Source organism: Miniopterus natalensis, chromosome 3 (assembly GCF_054644295.1).
Source record: "Miniopterus natalensis isolate mMinNat1 chromosome 3, mMinNat1.hap1, whole genome shotgun sequence".
NCBI lineage: Eukaryota > Metazoa > Chordata > Mammalia > Chiroptera > Miniopteridae > Miniopterus > Miniopterus natalensis.
In genome coordinates, this window is record NC_142083.1 from 21,986,852 (window position 1) to 22,006,824 (window position 19,973).

Genomic DNA, 19,973 nt, shown 5'->3' on the forward strand with positions numbered 1-19,973 from the left:
TATAAATTATGCCCACAGAAGAAGGTCTGAAACACGGAAGCAAGAAAAGTGGGACAGAGCACAGAGTGCCTTGTTACGATTCTAAGAATTACAGGAAGGATCAAGGAGATTGCTTGGCATTGCACATAGTGCCACTTAAATCTTAGTATTAATTTTTTTTTTTTTTACATTTTCAATCTTTTCTAGGCATCATCCCAAAGTAAATACCCATTGAATTGATGAGTTGAAATAAATCTTAAAATGTATCTATAAGACTGATGCAATATACAGGTGATGTAGTATAGAACTGTACACTTGAAACCTATATAATTTTATTAACTAGTGTCACCCCAATGAATTTAATAAAGTTTTTGAAAAGGAAAAAAAAAAGAATTTTTTGAATGAAATGTGGAGGGGCCAGTTTCCTACACATGCAGGGCTTGCGGACTGTGACATGACCACCATCTGCCTGGAAGGGATTGTAGGAAGCTGATTTCAAGGATGGCAAAATGTGAGAAACTGTGCCTCTCAGAATTATTGGAATGCGCTATTTTATCATTCACCTCTTTTCGTGTTATTATTGAGCTTATGTAGTTAATTCAAAGATAGTAATTGTGTGTGTTATGGGGCTCTGCTTTAAAGCTCAGCGGGTGGTTGAAAGCTTGAAGGCTTTGCCTTATTTCGATTTCCACCTTTCAAGAGTCAGTAGGAGCAAAAGTTATCTCTTGAGATAGGGAGCTAGGGGGTTTGTTGGCGGTGACTTCACAATGTCAGTTTGGAATAACCTCTGTGGTAGTGACTGGGACAGAGAATCCGGGCAACAAACAGCCTTGAACAGATACTGTGAAGACCAAAAATGTGGTCGGTGTAGTCTCTCCAGCCTGCATTAGTATGGAATTTTTCTCTGGTCATGCTCAGCATAGAGTATAGAAGCAGAGATCAAAGGTAGGGAGGTTTTATAGAGAAAGCTTTGAAGGAAAGTCTCCAAAGGCCAACACTGCTCTTGCTTTCTTGAGTGATAGATAAGATCACTGCAAAGGATGACATTGCAGACAGAACTATGCAAAAAGCAGAGGCGTAAAATCACTTACGGGTTTTATTTCTGGGTAACGTGCATGTGAATTAAAACTGGAAAAAAATCAAACAAAAAAACATACATACATAGAGATTAAAAGATCCGGCTTCATCTTGCTCCACATGTTGGTCTTCTCTGACTGCAGTTTGTACTCCATGCGGATTGATAGGTGTCAGTCTTTTGCATAATTACATCTAAGTTCTAAAATCCATAAAAAACCCTGGAATAGAATACTTAGAGCTACTTTAAATCCTAAATGATTTATTTTTAACTAAATTAGAGAATAATCCGCCTCAAGTACAGCCTTTACAATCCTGATACAGAAATAAGTGAAAGATCGTTGACTCAGTACCTCCCATAGTAAAAACCAAATGAGTGTATGTCATCGTCATCAAAAGAAAAAGAAAAAACCTGGGAACCTTGAGACACATCAGTGCCATTTCAGTTACTGACACCACAAATGCATGTGTGTGTGTGTGTGTGTGTGCGCGCTTCGTGGGTAACCTTACAAGAAATACATGAAAGCTGCTTAGGATTGCTTCTGGTCCATTCGGGTGGGTTTCATTAGACTCCTAAGCCCTGAATGAAAATAGTCAATGCATGTAGCCAAGCTTTCTGCCGTTCGAATTGTCACTTATTTCAATAAAATCCACATGGCTTTGAGCTGAACAATGCATGTCTTCTTTAAAAATGACGCATTACATAATATCAGGGAATACTTTGAAGTGAACTTGAAGGATTAATCATGACAGGAAAAAGAGAAATAAAGCCTTTCTCACACTTCTCCCTTTTTATTCACAATTACTAGTATTATATCCATATTGTGGAAAGCAGAGTTCTGCTTGGTGATGCGCATCTCAGTTGAATGTGGGTAGCCTGTTTTGCTGGATGTGGAAGAGCTCTGACACCCTTTAGTAATAGAAGATCCAGGAAATTATAACCAGTAGCTGACAATATCAGAATCTCAGAGCCCAGTGTTTCCCTAACAGGTTAGGCATTTACCCACCTGATCAAAACTAATAGCAGAAGCTCTCTTACTGTTAAAAGCTAGAGACATTTCCAGTAAAGGGGAATATGGGACACATATGTCTAATGAAATATTTATTTAAAATTGTTCAGAAAGTGCTAACCAAAACATTTTTTTAAAAGAATATAAAATGATAATTTTGGATACTGAGAAACAAAACCTAGGTATATTTTTATGACCTCCCTAAATAACCCAGGATAATCGACCAACAAAAAAATTGGAATTTATAACTTTTTAACAGGGTAGCAAGATAATATTAAAAAATGCTTTCCTGTAGACTAGTGGGAACAAGAGAGAAATGGAATTAAAAGTTCCTATTCTCAAATAATAATATATGAATAGGTAGAAACATACTTTCTCCATGATTTGAGAGGTAGTCTGAGAGCTCAGTGACCAACTGTCATGGGTTCTGAGGCGAGACAGTGTACAGAAATCCAGGCTTTGCCGCTCACTGGCTCTGTGATATGAAGTCATTTCAAATTTAAAGAGACACCTCTTTGCCTTGGTACTTTGTGAAAACAAAATAATAATGTCAATGACGTAGGGTTGTGGTGAGAATTAGTTAATATTTGTAAAGCTTTAAATGATGTCTACAATGTATTACTCTATAAATGTTTGTTATATTAACAATATAATGTTTTAATGAAAAATATAAACAAATAATTGGATGAAGAATCATCATAATATACAGGAAGGCTTAGTATTTAGCACTCTCAGTTCTCCCCCCAAGAAACCTATAGATTTATCCCAAATTTGAGCCCAATCTCAACAAGAGATTTTTGTTTTGTTTTGTTAGTTTTGTAGGATGGAGATAGTGTATTATAATCACATTGGGTACAAGTTTCAGAATCAGGCAGCCTGGGTCTCTCACTTAATGGTTCCAGTCTTCATTCTCTGAACTTCACATGATTAAATCAGATTATCTGTGTCTATAAAGTCCTAAGTAATATCATTCCTGACTCATAGAAAGCAATTGTTAAATTATAGTTGGCTGTTATTGTTAAGATTTGCAACAAGATTATTAAAAATAAGAGGAAGTGGGTGGGAGGACTGAGGGGAGAGGTGATGACGGGGATGGTTCTCTGGATGTGGGGACATGCGATCCTCTACAGCACTTAGCGCAGTGTGGCCCAGGCTCAGCAGTGAAAGGTGAGTGGAGTTGGCGATGAAGTATAAAACAGATGACAACGATAACACACAGTAGCACATAGAAGTCTGTTTTATATCTGCACTCCTTGAAGCATTTTGCACAGAAATTAACCATAACCCTGAAAGACAGTGACTGTGGTTACCCCTGAACTACAGAGGCAAAGGGACGTTAAATGACCTTCCAAGAGTATTGGCCTGGAGTTGAATCTGGGCAGCTGGTTCTAGAGTCCACACTATTCTCAATGGCAGTGGGAGATTTTACTATTTAGCAGAGTTGAAATTTTAGATCACTGGGAAATATTCGAAGAGTTCATTAAACAGTGCTAGGGTAATTTAGCCAACTAGAAAAATATATATATCCTTATTTCTAGGAATATAAATTCCAGATCAATGAAAAATTTCAATATGCTAAATAAATCTAAATAAACCTGAGGGAAGACTTTTCAAAGCGTAGCAATGTGTAAAGCCAAACCCAGATGGATCTACAGGTTCCTCTTTTCTGAAAAAATGGTTGAGTCAGTGGCTTCATTTGCACCATTTAGCAAGACTTGATGAGCTTGGTGTAGGGGCTTTTGAGGAAGATATCTGGGCAACCATCCCTGAAAAGTGACAGCTGAGACCTGGAGATTAACAGGGCGGGCACACAGCCTAGCTTTGGTGACCTACATGTGAAGAGGGAACCCAGGCAGATTATATTCTGTTCAGTTCATCTCAGTAATAGAAGCGCCTGCAGAGTGCACTGTGCTAAGTAAGGATTGTAAATTCAGTAGTGGGAAAATAAGCAGTGTTTTCTCTGTCCTCATGGAGCCAGTTTACAGTCAACTGGGAGACAGAGGTAATTGTATAAAAATGATGATACAGTTGCTAAGCACATGGTAGAAGTCAGAGGGCCCTGATACAGAGTTAGCATTTACAGAAGGCTTCCCAGACAAAACACCATCTAGGCTAAGACCTAAAAGTTAAGTAAAATGTAGCCAAGACCCCCTGCTCCTGTTCCCATGTCTGTGAGCAGGATTATAGTCCATCGGGAGGCGGAGGGAGAAACCGGGGCTCGCACTTCTCAGGAACAGGCTGCTGAGCAACTAGAAGTGTAGGCTCAGAAGCAAGAGCAAGAGCTCGGCCGGGTTTTCTCTTCGCTTATGTTTTCATAAAACCAGAAGCCTTTTAAAAAATACATTTCTGGGCATGATCCTCATTTGATTGTTACCGTTGTTAGAATTAACCATTATAGTTGTTAATACATCCAGCCAAGCCCTTGCTCCTGATTCCGAGCCTAATACACGCTCCAGAGGTTCAAAGCAAGAATATAAATTAATTTGTTGCCATGCATATTACGTAAAGTGACAGTTCCGTATCTGTGTCCTATATCTGGCATGACACGTTCCTATCGGCCTTTAAAATCCTATTATCTAGGTTGTTTTCACTTATTCTTATTGATCCATTTATTGATTCAGTTATTAATGAAACTGTCCCACGGTGGAGAAAACAGCCAAAGTAATAAAGGCAGCCTCTGGACTAAGTGAGTGGACTGGGCTTCCGTGCACTGAATATTTAAGAAACAAAATCGGGGTTGCCTGATCACTGGACTGCCTGTGGAATGGGTCACTTCGTAGCATTCCCTCCTCTGTGCAAAAACTCATTCCGAATAATTATCATGCACCTGAGGAATAACTTCCTGAAGAAAAGATGAAAATGAAATTTTCTTTGATTATACCTTGTATGTATCTTCGGGCTGATAAAGACAAACAAACAGATATTACAGTACGAGAAAGGAAATAAGCAATGGCTTAATAGTCCTTAGTACATTAGTGTATTTTTGGAGGGAAATTAGACAAAAACATTACTTTTCGGCATCTCACAGTAATGCGTAATAACATTGCAGTTTAATAAGAGGTTACAATTATAAAAGATGAATAACAATTAATTTTTTTATTTGGAAGTTGTAATTGAAAACAAGTAAAGTATTATATGTATGGACTAAAATTTACATGCCTATACACAGCATTACAGCTTGCAGTCTGCAGTCTCTTTTGCTGTTTCAAATTTGAAATGCAAGTAAAAGGCCCCATGCGTATACAGAGTGTAACTCAAGGCCTGCTTCTTTGTTACAGTCACTGCACTCTCCTGACTTCCACTCTGAAGTCGGGACTCTGGTTCCACAGGGGACTGGAGACACTGACTGCAAGCTCAAGCGAGCTGGACCACCGCAAACGTCCTCCAGAAACGAGTGCCGGTAGCTGGGTCGGCAGGTTTCGGGGGGCGGGTGACTGTATAGCAGGAAGTTGTATTATATATATTACATACAATTGAAATTTCACAGTAACCACAACAATTAATTAGAACTTAGACCAAGAGAGACTTTAGGGATTGAGCAGTATTTTATCTGTGACATGACTTAAGAGTTGAACATTGTGTGAAAGAAAAGCAGGAGAGTTTCCACTTGGTTTCTTACTATCCTTAAATTCTCCAAGGACCAAGGGTACCCTTATTGCCTGCGCCCGGGTGCCCTGCCCTCAGTGCCCCACCTCTGGGCACCCTGCTCCCTCTCCCTTTAAGACCTGGCAGTGACAACTGGTCTGCCAGCACTCAGCCCTCCGTCACTTTCCCCAGCTTCACCGCCTGGCTTGTGTGCACCGTGGTTTGTTCCACCACAGGGCTTTTGCATCGCTCCTTTGTCTGCCCAGAGATCTCATCCCTCAGCAATCCACGGGGCTGGCTCCCTCACCTCCTTCAACTCTCTGCCCAGTGTCCCCTTCTCAAGGACACCACTTTGGCTACACTGCTTTCCTTTGCAGCCTTCCTATCCCTCACAGTTTACTAATCTTTTTAAAAATACATAATTACCAGCTTCCAACAGAATATGTAATTTGTAGATTTATTATAATAATCATTTTCTGCCTCCTGCTGCTAGAGCCTAAGTTCTGTGAGGACAGAGGCTTCTGCGTGTCATCACTGAGACAGCCAGACACCTGGCAGTACCTGGCGTGAATGGCGCTCAGTCAATAGTCCTGGAACAGCTACACCTAGAGTTTTACTGTGTGTCACGGGGGTGCAGAGCTTTCAAAACTTTGCATCTTTTTTTTTTTTTTTTTACTTTTGAAAAACAACTTCCCAATTTTCCCATGTCAAGCTTGTACAGTTTAGTATCCCTGGAGAACACACACAGTTACCCTCAGCCCCGAGGGAGAAGTGTGGTTATGTTTGCGCCACAGGGGAAGGCTACTGGTATGCAGTGGAACCAGTGAGCAGCTTTATCATCTTAAACAGATGAATTGTTTGATATTACCTAAAGGAATTCTTTCAATAAGCTTGTGAGCGAGGCGAAAAAATAAAATAAAGAATTCCTTTTCCTCTTTTTCTGTGAAGGGAATAGATGCTAAAATAGATTAAATGACTTTTCCTCTGGGACATGGAGAGTCGTAGTAGAAGGAGGTGGGAGTGCAGTTTATCTTGTTTCTGGACCAGTGATGTTTCTGGTTTTCATACTTAACTCCTGCATTGCACACATTAGAGCAAAAGGCCTGATTGGATTAAAAGGTTCCTGCTTGATGTTTTTATACTGTTAAAGAAACAAAATGATTCAATAACTTTACAGGGAATCACAAAAGGGGAGGATGGCTCACCTTTTCTAAAATCCTGCACTTGGCGAGGGGTCTTGAATGCATGCAGGGGACCTTTAGAAGAACTTCTGTCCAACACTGTGAACTCACCCCGTGTCTCATAGTAAACCCCGGATTTTGTTGTTGTTGTTAATGAACGCTACACTCAGTAAAAGTGAAATGCTTTTAAGGTATGCTCTTAATGTGTGTGTCCCTGGCATGAGCCATTCCTTTGATCAGCAGAATTGATTGGGCCCATAATTCCTTTTTCACACCATTAATTGGCAGAGGTTGTTGGGCTCATTACTCCTTCAGGAGCTCGGTCCAAGAGAACAGCTTTGATGAAATAAAATGACTGTTTTTGACTCAACAGTGTCTGAGTAGCTCGGCAGCCTTAAAAATGTAAATATTAAATATGACAATAGAAATTGCTGACAGAGTGATTTCCTTACTATGTACCAAACCCTGTGCTCTGCCTTTCACACGTCACAGATCTCATACCACAATCGGCACAAGCATTTGAAGAGGAAGGTATGGCCCTTTCCTTCAGTTGTTGGGGATCCTGGGCATGGGGGATTTGCAGCCCTTAATAAGTGGGGGTTGTTGAACCCAGATATGTGTTACTCCAAGTGCTTCTTTTTTTTTAAAAAAAAAAAAAGTCTTTATTGATTTCAGAGAGAGGAAGGGAGAGAAAGATAGAAACATCAACGATGAGAGAGTCATTGATCGGCTGCCTCCTGCACGCCCCCAACTGGGGATCGAGCCCACAACCCGGGCATGTGCCCTGACCAGGAATTGAACAGCGATCGCCTGGATCCGAGGTCGATGCTCAACCGCTGAGCCACGCCGGCTTGGCCAAATGCCATCTTTTAATTATTAGTCACAGTTATAAAGCTACACATTGTTCCCTTGATAGCTTAACACTATGTTTATAGATATCTACATAAAAATAAATGACAGAGATTTGAACTTCGTCTGTGGCAACCCTAAGGAATTATTCATTGCTGAGAACATGTTCAGAGTTTTCAAAGCTGCCACATCATGGTGATTCTGTTCATCAAGTGAATCTTAACTGTTAATATAATTAGCGATGAAAAGAGACAGTCTGTGACTCCATATAATTTATGTGCATAATAAAGCCACCATTGGCATTGAATTACTTATTTTTTTCCTTCTGTTTTGCAATTTGCTCTCAAGAATTGCTCATTAAATGTTGTTTTTTCCCCTTTTACATACTGAAGAAACCATCATATCACTAAAGCAGTAAGATAATGTGAGGAAAGCATGTGTCTTTTACATGATTTCTGAATGAAGATTTCTGAGAATTTATTCCCAGGCCTACACTTGGTTTGACCTTGCAACATTCTATGACACCCAAGAGATTGTTCTGTACTTTCATGTGTAAGGAATTTCATCAGCAAGATTCTCCTTGGGCATGGACTTGATAAGAGTTTGCTCTTGTTGAGGTTCCATAGGGTTTCCAGTCAACTTTCACTGTCAAGGTAGAACTGCGTTCTGTATTTTGTTGAAACAACATGTACCTTAGGTAATAAATAATTCAAGATTCTGTTGAGAGAGATCTTATTTTAACCAGTTCTTCTTTAGTTTCCATGCTGAGAAAGGGAAAATGTACCCTGTGAAAACTTGGGTCTATTAAATAATCTGAGGAAAAATAGGTCCTCTAGTTAAATAATTTGTGAAAATGGTACATATAAGAGCTCTTTCTGGGAGATTCTTAAGGTGCATTAGCTTATTAGAGTTCCCAATGCATTTAAGTTTGCCCTACATAGAGTTTTCCATTCTGTTTAACAATGGATTTTTTTGTATGTAGCAGTTACTAATATACAGTGGAATTCGTGGTAATAATAATATTGTATTCGAGACTGGGTGCTATAACAGTTAAGCACTGGGTGCTTAACTTAAACTCTTATTTAAGTTAAGAATATTCTTTTGGGCTATAGGACAGATGAACTTTTAGAACACTTAAGGCTTGCCTAAGTGTTGTATAATCAGGGCTTCTCAAACCCGACTGTCCTAAGTGTTGTATAATCAGGGCTTCTCAAATCCGACTGTCCACATGAATCACCTGATGGTCTTACTAATATAAATTGATTCTGTAGGTCTGTAATGGGGCTCAAGTTTCTAATAAGCTCTTAGAGAAGGCCAAAGCTTCCAGGAAGAAGGCAACACTCTGAGTAACAAGAATTTAGATCAGGTTTCTCACCCTTGGCACTATTGACATTTTGTGCTGGATAATTCTTTGTTGCGTATGATGTCCTGTGCATTTTAGCATGTTCAGTTGCATTACTGGTCTCTACCCATTAGATGACTATATGGCACTAGGCAGCACCTCTGCAACCCAGTTTTGACTACTAAAAATGTATCCAGACTTGCCAAATGCCCCTTGGAGCCAGAATCAGTCTTGTTTGAAAACCACCAATTAAAATGGTTTGTATTGAGATGACCTGTCTCTTTGATTTCTGAAATTCCTTCTCAGCTTTGATGAAAATGATTGACCAGAACCAGAAGGATATTTAAATTGTCACAAATCATGGATTTTTTTTTCTTAAAAAGCAGTAAGAAAATAGCCTGTTCCAAAATCGGGGTTATTGGAAAGTAGTGGATGCCCATGGTTCTATTCAATTTATAGGGGTAGTTGCTGTGCACTTACTGACGTTTTTCCAGCAAACATATTTATAACTCAAAGGGACTTTCTCGAACCAGAGGGTGAAATGGAGTTCAGAGAATTTAAGGGCTCATGCAGAGCCAGCAAGGAAAATGAAGGCATCCAGTCTATTACTGGAGTACCAGTTATTTCTTACACTAATGCTAATGACCCTTGCTATTTTTTTAAGTAAAAGTAGAATTAAGGCATAAAAATGTTCGCAAACATAAAATAAAATAACAAGAATAAATGTTGCGAGCTTTCTGAGGAGCTGAGTTCTCTAGTGAGAGAGCCAGGGGCAGAATGCTTGGGAACGGAGCACTCAGTCAGGAGGCATGTGCACTGTAGCTCCCTGTGCAAGAGGCTAACTCCAGCCAGGTGGACACAAGCCCTTGCTTTCCCGAGAGGCCGCTGGTGGCAGGAAGATGCTACTCCCTCATCTGGCTCAACTAATCTAGAGTTCTAAGCATGTATTAACAAAACTTTCATAAATCTAAAACTCATTTATTTGACTTAAGCAAAAAGAGGCTATTATCTTTTCTCATTAAAAGCAAAGACTTGGGAGACGAGTCCTTTGCATTAAATTTTACATTTGACTTGTTATATGGTATTACTTTTCTTAAACAGATTAAACGTATGTCCAATTTATATTACTTCCAGGGCCCCAGTGGCTTTATCGATAAAGTGAAGGCTTTCGATTAGATGATCACTTTGATCTCCTTCAGGTACAAGGTAGCATGTTTCAGTAATTCTAGAATAGGTTTTGAATGGGGGGAGGAGAAACCAAGGCGGGTTTGAAATGAATCATAAATAATAATTTTAAAAACATAAATGTTTATATTTTACAGTTAGTTTTTGCTGAACAGATTGATGGGCTGGTTCTTAGGGTGTCTTTTTATGTTGTTAACAACATTTCAAGGTCATTATCATCATTTTCAAAATGAGCACCAAGGCGTTTATGTGAGTTAGAAATTGGTACCTGGGATGTTGTGTGTGTCAGCTTAACTTTTAGTAGCATTATTCTGAGGCTAACGAAATGAGGTTCTGTACTAGGACATTTGAGAAACAAATGAGAAGCAATTCCAGAAAGAATAATTTGACATAAAATTTTGCAAGAAAGGGAACTGGGAGAAAATTAACCACAAGGTGTATTGATTTGCAAATTCTCAAGATGAAAATATTTCTAAAGTACATTATGTTTGAGCAAAATCCAACGTCCCAACTGGTTTGAGGTATTTGTACTGATTTTTTTCAAGGGAGCTGTTAGCAAGACTGTCTTTTAATACATCTGTGCAGCCCATTAACTGGCAGGAACTCAGTCTACTCGGGAGCATACAATTTCCCTCTATTATTTAAAAAAAACTCACTGGGCTTTTACAAATAGAAAACATTAAATAAATATCTTCCAAGATCATAACTGTATTATGAAGGTGGTAATTTTCTTTTAAAATCTCACAGCTACTAAGTGAAATGGTTGTCTTGTCATTGGGAAATTGACATCTGTCTGTGTAGTAACTCCTTTTACTTTAGGTAACCTTTTTTTTTAAAGCTTTTCTGGATCATGATATTATTTATTCCTAGTACAATCCACCTGCACCTTGGAACCCAGAGAAATAAATTCTAAAGCATAAAAGCCCATGTGAGGAATTGCCTCCAACTTCTAAGGGAAGGTCATTGCGTAAAATTTATGTGGTCTCCACTGCTCTTTTTTCATGCTCCATTCAACACCAGCGTGCAGGTCTTAAGTTTGCTCTCCGCGTGTATTGATAAATAGATCTGCTCCAAATGGTTGCACTCCAGCTGGTTGTCAGGATGACACACTTTATAATGTTTCAGAAGCGTCTTCCAGATTTGAGCATTGGACCTGATTTCCTTTGATTAACAGCGTTCCATTTTTTCAGGCAGTGGATGGAGGTAGCTGGCTTGCCAAGTTGTATGGGAAACTGGGAAATAATTGAGAGGGAATAGAAATTCTCACCGATGGTGGTCTGCACTTTTGTAACTGCCTGTTATTAGTGTATATTAGTCATTTGTACAAGTTTCCATCCCCCGAGTGTACATTTTGTTTCCAGTAAAAGTTTTATTCCTTACTTACTGAGGACATGATGTCTCTGCTATCACTAGGATCTGGATGGATAGAGCAAAGCACTATATATACTGCTTCACAAAATTGCTTCCTAATTTAACAGATACTTTATTCCAGAATGGGAGAAAAGGGAAGAAAAGCTTATATTTCCTGTAGAATGACCCTGGGGTGAGAATAGATTTGAGATTGGCTGTAGTTACATCTACAAAATATTCTATAGCAAACCTATAAACTGATTGTGCGTGTGTTTAATTTCCATTGGGAGTATGATATATGTGCTAAATGGGATAGGATGGAATAGGTTGCTTTCCTCCCATCTACTGTCTTGGTGCTGTTTTTGTCAAATATGTTATATTTATATATGCTATAGGAGCAGTATTACAATGATATACATACTGTTTTATGCCATAGCTTTTCAAGTCAATTAAGGGAAGCTGAAGAAGAAATATGCATTTACACTGCCTTTTATAAGTACATAATTACCTTGACTGGTTTTTTTTTTTTTTTTTTTTTTTTTTTTTTTTATGGTGATTTGAATTAATGTCCGCTGTCCCATAGTTTTCAGCCAGAAGAACTTTCCTTAGTATTTCTTGTAAGATGGAGGTGCTAGCAATCAACCTCTTAGTTTCTGTTTATTTGAGAGTGTATTTACTTCACCTTCAGTTTTGAAAAATGGGTTTGATGAATATAAAGTTCTTGGTTGACAGTTTATTTTCTTTTAGTGCGTTGAATATTTCATCCTACTCTTCTTCTCGCTTGTGTTGTTTTTGTTAAGAAGTCAGCGGATAGCTTTTGGTGTTCCCTTGTAAATATGGAGTCACTTTTCTCCTGCTGCTTTCAAGATTTCCCATTGTCTTTTCTTTTAACATGTTTTCTGGGTGTAAACTTTGTGTTTATCTTACTTGAAATTTATTGAGCTTCTGGGGTGTGTAGATTAATGTTTTCCATTGAATTTGGGAAGTTTACAGTCATATATTTTACATTTTTCAAAATTACAGTAGATTTTCTCTAAATATCTAGAGAAACTCTATTTTGTCCAAAAGTAAAACCGGTATCATTGTAAGTTACCTGTATTCTCTTAAGTCATATTACATATAATATTATTGAAATAATAACATGTTCCAAAAATGATAAACCATTCTGCCCCCGAGATCTCAAAAAGAAAAATTTCAAAAACATGTTCTATAATGTTTAGATATAGGAGGGTGTCCTTTTGTACCTACATAAAAGTGATTCTTAAGGACATTATTTGGACAGTACCGTTTTCAGTATACCAATTTTATTTGATGAGGTACTTCTAATCCTTTCAGCTCATATTTTATTAAAAATTACTCACCTTCAGTCTTAAAGCATGTTACATTACTAGGTATTAATTTAACATAAAATTCCATTTTCTGTGTTACTTTTGCTCTTTAATTTTCAAGCAGCCTACCATGGAACAAAGGATGTTTCTGTATCCTCAGTTGGCTTACATATGATCTTCTGTTTGAAACAAGGCATGAAGGTGAATGCACGAGTAAAGTCTACCTTCTAGGAAATTTGTCCAGAAATAGAAACATCAAAACTGCCTTTTTCACTGAAATTTATATTTGGGTGGTTTTTATGGGCTCACAAAATTTTTTAGAGCTTAAACAGACCTTCAACAATATCTTGTCCATTCACTTTATTTTAGAAATGAAAAGACTGTGTCTTGGCATCAGATTTTAGTTGTAGAAAACCCTGAAATTTAAACTTTTCCAGATATGAAAAATAAACATTTATTCATAGGAGTAAATATGTTGAAGAGAGTCTAATAAATGACTATGTATGGATGTTTTTGTGGTAACTTAACAACATGTTCCCTAATCTAGTTTGAATATTATTAGTAACTTAATGTATTTTTTCTATGTTATAAAATACAGAATAGAATGTTTTCTTTAAACAGATATGTTATCTTCAATATATATTTAAATAGTAAGGCCTGTCTTTGTCAAATAATAATAACTATTTCATAGTAATAAAATCTGTGTATTCTTGTTCAAGAAAAGACAAACACACCATGACTGCAGAGGAGACCAGAAAGAATTTCCAAGAAATATGTGATGACCTTGATATGTGATCAAAGTAGCATAACTTGCTAAGAATCTTACTTTTCTATGGGAAGGGCATATAAAACTTCAGATATTTTGAAGACCTAAATATGAAGATAGTCCTAAAAAATGTATAGAATAAAGTATTGGCAAATATATTAATGACATCAAGATAGGAAAAGCTTTTGTGAACAAGTTGTTTTTTCAAAAAAGCCAAAATCATAAGGAAAAAACATTCACATTATAAGTCTATATCAGAATTAATATTTCTGCTCAGGGGAGGCCAACATGGAAAGTAAAGAGATGCGTGAAATAGGTGACTGGGAGAAATCGTGTTTATTTACAAGCAGAGAATTAGTAACAAAATTTTAAGGAGACAATATAAATAAAACTTAAAAAGGAAGAGCTTATTCTTTTAGAAAAATGGGTAAAGCACATAACTGGACAAGTTGTGGAAGTAGAAACCGGAAACCCTTCTTAGTAACTTGTGCATGACATTTAAGGAAAATATTACCTCTTTATACCAGTGAGTTTGGCAAGAGAAGACTCTACCAAGCGCTGTCCAGAATAGAATGGGGGACACAGCACCCCGCCAGGCTCCTGGTTGGCTCGAGTACTTCCAGTGCCGCTGCGAGCCGTGGGAACTAAGTGGATGCCAGTCAGTCTGCATGTTGCCCATCTACTAATGCAGCAAGCCACCCTGGCATGCATCAGGGACAGGCTCCTGGCTCCCAAGGAGACCTGTGTGGCAGGCACACATCACAGCATTGTTCGGTGGCAGAGAGTGGCAAAGCTCTCAGGAGGAATGGATAAGCGAAGTGCGGCCCATGGATAACTCTGCATCAGCCCAGAGTGATGAACTGAATTTCTATATAGGCAGAGGGACTCAGAAGCATAATATGGGGTGAAAAAACTAGGGAACAGAATTAGAATTAGAAGACACAATATCTACTTTTCAAAGATAAACATATAAGTAGATAACCATATAGAGATGGGATTAGAAGAACATATATTAATACACTGGTGAGTTACTATGGCGACTGAATTGAGGATGGAAGGTGAAGGGGAGGATGACTGAAACAAACAAAAGCAAATATTAAATAAAAAAAGAGTGACCTTCCATAGAGCAACAATAAGAGTTTCAGTGGGGTGAAATACACAGATTTCAATTTTTTTCTCCTATTAAAAAATGAGATATTTTAACTTACAGTTGATTATAATTAGCTCTTTTCTCAACAATTAAATTAAGCATGGTATATTATGTCCTGTTTGATTTGGGGAGCAAATATATTTTAAAATAGAAATCAAACAAGTGCTCAGATTTAAGCAATGTGCAACTACAAATAAAACACACAGTGGATGACACTATAAATGGGTAAAATGGCCAGTGGTAACTCAGTGCTTGATGGTCTCCCCTAATTGCTGCCAGTTTTTATTTGATGAGTTCAAACTGCTCTGTTTCAGAAGTGGAAATACTTAGATTCTTTTCTAAACAAATACCATTATCACTCTTAGAGATCTGAGAACTCCGGGGAATTTTAAGGAGATGCCAGGGACTCCTGGGCCACCTGTGGAGAACAGCTGTTGTATTGCTCCCCGAACAGATCTGGCCCATCTCCTTCTGTTTTCACTGGCTTCAGGCTTATTGACTCTCATGAGTTTTTTTACTTTTCAGGATTAGGCAATGGGAATATAGCTAATGTTCAGGAATTCAAAGAGATGCTTAATGTGCATTTTTAAAAATATTGACAGGGAACATAGTTTTTGCATCTAACTTTAATAGTTTCATGCTAACTAGGTCATTGATAAATACAGAATTATAGCTACTTAGAGTAGGAAGGAAACTTTGTGGTCACCTGATCAAATCTACTGGCCTGGACCAGCTCCCTGAACTTACATCATCCACCTTCCAAAGAAATGCTCTTCTGCATAGAGGAATCTCCCATCTCACAAAATAGCCTGTTCTATTTTCAGACACTTGCAGTTGTTAAATCATTTTTCCCATCAGCTTTTCTCCCACTTTCTGGAGCCATGCCAAAAAGTAAAATTCAATTTGCAAATAACAGTTCTCCAGACATTTCAAGATATCAGCCCTGTCCTTCCAAGTCTTCTCAAAACTCGTAATCACTCCTTCTTTTATGGACTCTTTACCACCCTAAAGATGCTGTCATTTCAACAACCGTAAATTTTTAATAAGTAGAAAAAGTGGTGAAGAATCATAAACCCCTTAGTTTGGACTTAACACACCTACCAATGCAGTGTAAGGTCTTACTGATATTTTTAGGGACCAAGTCATACCTACACCTCCTCCAATCAATTAGTGTAGTGTGTTGGGCAAGAGCATGGCTTTAGCCCCAGAGAGCCCAGGATCTGACTCCATGTTGTGTTGCATATTATCTGTATGACCTTGAGTAGGTTACTTAAGCCCTCCCAGTTGCCAGTGACTTCATCTTTTACTTGGGGATTTGGATATCACTACCTTGTATTGAGCTAAATGATACCTGTAAAATGCTTAACACTTAAACTAACACAGAACAAATGCTTAATAAATATTTCCTATTAATTTATGATCTTCTATGCATGTTATTAAGCTTCAGTGTGTTCATCCCAGACTATAAAATATTTTCACCTGAAATTAGGACTTTTTATTTTTTCTGTTTAAATTTCATCTTTTAGGATTTAATTTATTGTTCCAGCATAATGAAAACTTATTGAATTCCTCTGTCATCTGAATAATAGCTACCCCTATGCAAATCACAAATTTAATAAGAAAGGCAGTTGGGTGCTTTAAGATAACATCCTTTCATTTGAAATGGTAAATACTATTTTCACGTTGTCATTAAGTATCTATGTATACCTACTGTTACCCATAGTGAATTTTTTTTCATTTTGTCTGCAGGACTTCATCTACAGCCTTCCTCAAATATTTGTTGATATGTTAATGCAGGCAAACATTATGTTATATTAAGGATCGTGTTCAAGTAGAGGAGGGTGGTGTTAAAACAAATTTTTACAAGCCCTATGATGCACAAGTAGTAAAATGACAGAATAGAGAAAATCTGTTCTGTGGAACTACTGAGCAGCTGCCAGGGACTCTACCTGGATTAACTTTGATCTGCTATGCAGAGCTGGTGACTTCTGGATAGGTCATAAAGAATGAGCAGATATGATGAGAGTTAGAAGGGCATTCCAGGATACAGTGGTCCTCCCTTATCCTCGGTTTCACTTCTCATGGCTTCAGTTTTCCTTGGTCAACTGTGATCCAAATATTAAATGGAAAATTCCAGAAATAAACAATTTATAAGTTTTAAACTGTACAGCTCTCTGAGTAGTGTGATGAAATCTTGAGCCATCCCACTCCTTTCCCCCTGGTACTTGAATCATCCCTTTGTTGAGAGTGTTCACACTGTGTATGCTCCCTACCCACTAGTCACTTAGTAACCATCTCAGTTAATCAGATTGACTGTCTCAATATCACTGTACTTGTGTTCAAGTAACCCTTATATTACTTAATAATGTCCCCAAAGTGCAAGAGCAGTGATGCTGGTAATTTGGATATGTCAAAGAGAAGTCATCAAGCGTATGTATGTCTAGGAAAAAACATATATAGGCTTCTGTACTGTCTGTGATTTCAGACATCCACTGGGCGTCTTGAAATGTATCCCCAGTGGATAAGGGGGGACTACTGTACGAAGAACAGCCTTCTCAAGTCCAGAAGCATTATTTCCACAGATTTTCCTAGTTCTCCCAGTGCTAATAAATCTATCAAAAAGACAAAAGATCTGTCTTATGGGACTTGTTCTTGATGACCCAATTTTGGAACCTAGTGGTCATCAGTAATTTTTCAAATGCTTTCCAAACATCTCTGCAAATTAACTCAAATTTTATTCACCATCTGTGCTCTACCTGGCAGCTAAAATAGATGAAACCTGAAACCGGCTTAGCAGAAATAGTGAAAGAGCTCCCAGCACACCAAGTAAGGAGAAAGATACACACTTTTGCAAGATTTTTACAACTTAGATTAAATACCAATGGGCTAGTTCTTCAGTGTTGTGTGTGTGTAAAACCCTTTCCATACTTTTACTTTCCTATTTGCATATAAAGTTTAATGTATAGTCTAGAGTACATACTTCATTTTGTAAAAAGCATGAACCAGTGAATCTGGTGTGTGGAATATGGGGTGTCATAGCTTCCTATATCTGAGGTAGTGGTAAACTCACTGTCTTAGCTCTGCTAAAGAGAGAACATTCATTACACAGCCACAGCCACCAGAGACAAAGTTGGAGAGTTTAGCAAAATGGAAAACACATTCCAAGACCCAGCCACTTAATGACTTAAGTGACTTAAATACCCCGACTCTTCAAGTTGTGATGGTTGAACATAATTTTGTAATTAGCAATGTGTATGTTTCTAATATGGTAGTGTTTTATATAATTTCAATCAATTATGTAAATGTCTTACCGGTATGCCTATATTTTAGTTTTTACCTCATTACTAAATATCACACATGCTATAGTGTTCACTTTTAAGACAATGCAATTACAAACTTTAAATGAGATAATCAGGAGGCCATAACAAGCAATCAGTCTGAAATATGCAATCAAATGAAATAAGAGGTAAACAGCGCTGAGTGTTTGTTGTGACGTAGACAGGTGGTGTCACCATGTAACAAAAGACTTGGGTGGAAAAAACATGTCCTTTTGCTTCACTTGCAAAGAAAACCTTCATAGCCAATTTGTTGTTGGAATTTAGTTGGGTTGTACTTCCATTATGGCCTCAAGGTTTATTTTACATCAGGGATCTGATATATAGTAGTTCCCCTTATCTGCTTGGGATATGTTCAAAGACCACCAGTGGATGGCCTGAAACCACAGGTAATACCAAACCCTATATCATCTATCTATCTATCTATCTATCTATCTATCTATCTATCTATCTATCTATCTATCTATCTGTCTGTCTGTCTGTCTGTCTGTCTGTCTGTCTGTCTATCTATCTATCATCATCTATCTATCTATCATCTATCTATCATCTATCTATCTATATCTATCATCTATCTAATCATCTATCATCTATATATCTATCTATTTACCTATCTACCTGTCTATATGGTTGTTTTCTCCTACAGGTGTGTACTTTATGGCAACTTTTTGGCATATCCAAATTACCAGCATCACTACTCTTACACTTTGGGGTCATTAATAAATAATGTAAGGGTAACGTGACACAGTGCTGCCACACCAGCACAATTGATCTGATAACTGAGATGACTGCTGAGTGACTAATGGGTGGTAGCATCTACTTGGAGTTTCTAGACAAAGGGATGGTTCACATACCAGGTGGACAGAGTTGGAGAACAAGAAATTTTATCACACTATTCAGAATGGTGCATAATTGAAAATTTATGCATTGTTTATTTCTAAAATTTTTATTTAATGCTTTTGGACTGAGCTTGGCCTCAGCTAAGTGAAACCATTGAAAGGGAAACCGCAGATAACGGGACCACTGTATCTAGTACTTTGTACTAAGTTTTTGAAAGAAGATACCACCATTCTATACCGGTCAGAAGATTTTTTTTTTTCATTTAGAGTTCTGGTCATCACTTGGCTTCACGTTATTTCTGTATTATTAGGTTTTGGCTTTGCATTTATATTTTTTTATGACTTCTTGGATCACCCATTACTTCATGCCATGAGCATCTTTGACTCAAAGTGTCATTTGTAGAGCTCGTATGAAATAACTGATGTTCTTGGAATTGTGTCTACAACAAAAGTCATATATATGGTAGTGGAGGCGGGTGTCTTGTACTGATCTAAGAGTTACATGCCATTCATGGTTGGATTTTTGTGAGATCCATTTTGACCACTCAGCATTTTTGTATTGTATCTAGGATAGTGTCATTCAAAGCAGTGGGCTGGTAGCAAAAAAAATCCCCAAATGGGATCAGTTTATCTTATTTCAAAAGTTCCTTTGGATGGTTAGTTGATTCCTATGGCAGAAGCTTCCTCAAATGAAGAGAGCTTGGGAAAGATATACTGACTCAGAGCTTAGATGAGAACAGTTTTTCCTGCCATGGTGTCATAAGCAAGACCCTGAACACTAAAGATAGAAACCTAGAGGTTCTGGTTCTTCAAGCAGAACCATCAAGAGATGGACGCCAATATTAGAGATTGGTAAGGTCCCATTGTAAAGCTTAAACCATCTTATTCCTGAGGTTATCCTCTCACCAGTCTTCTCACCATCCTCACTGTGCTCGTCCTTCCGCATGATCACAGAATTCTCAACCACCCCCCACACCCTCGCCTGTGGGCGTGCTGCTGATGT

At 37.9% G+C, this 19,973-nt stretch overlaps 1 protein-coding gene across 1 annotated transcript in view; it reads left to right on the forward strand.

The window, feature by feature from the left end:
* Positions 1-19,973, forward strand: part of CTNND2 (catenin delta 2) — a 688,599-nt gene that overhangs the window by 178,075 nt on the left and 490,551 nt on the right. The gene's annotated exons all lie outside the window — the stretch shown is intronic.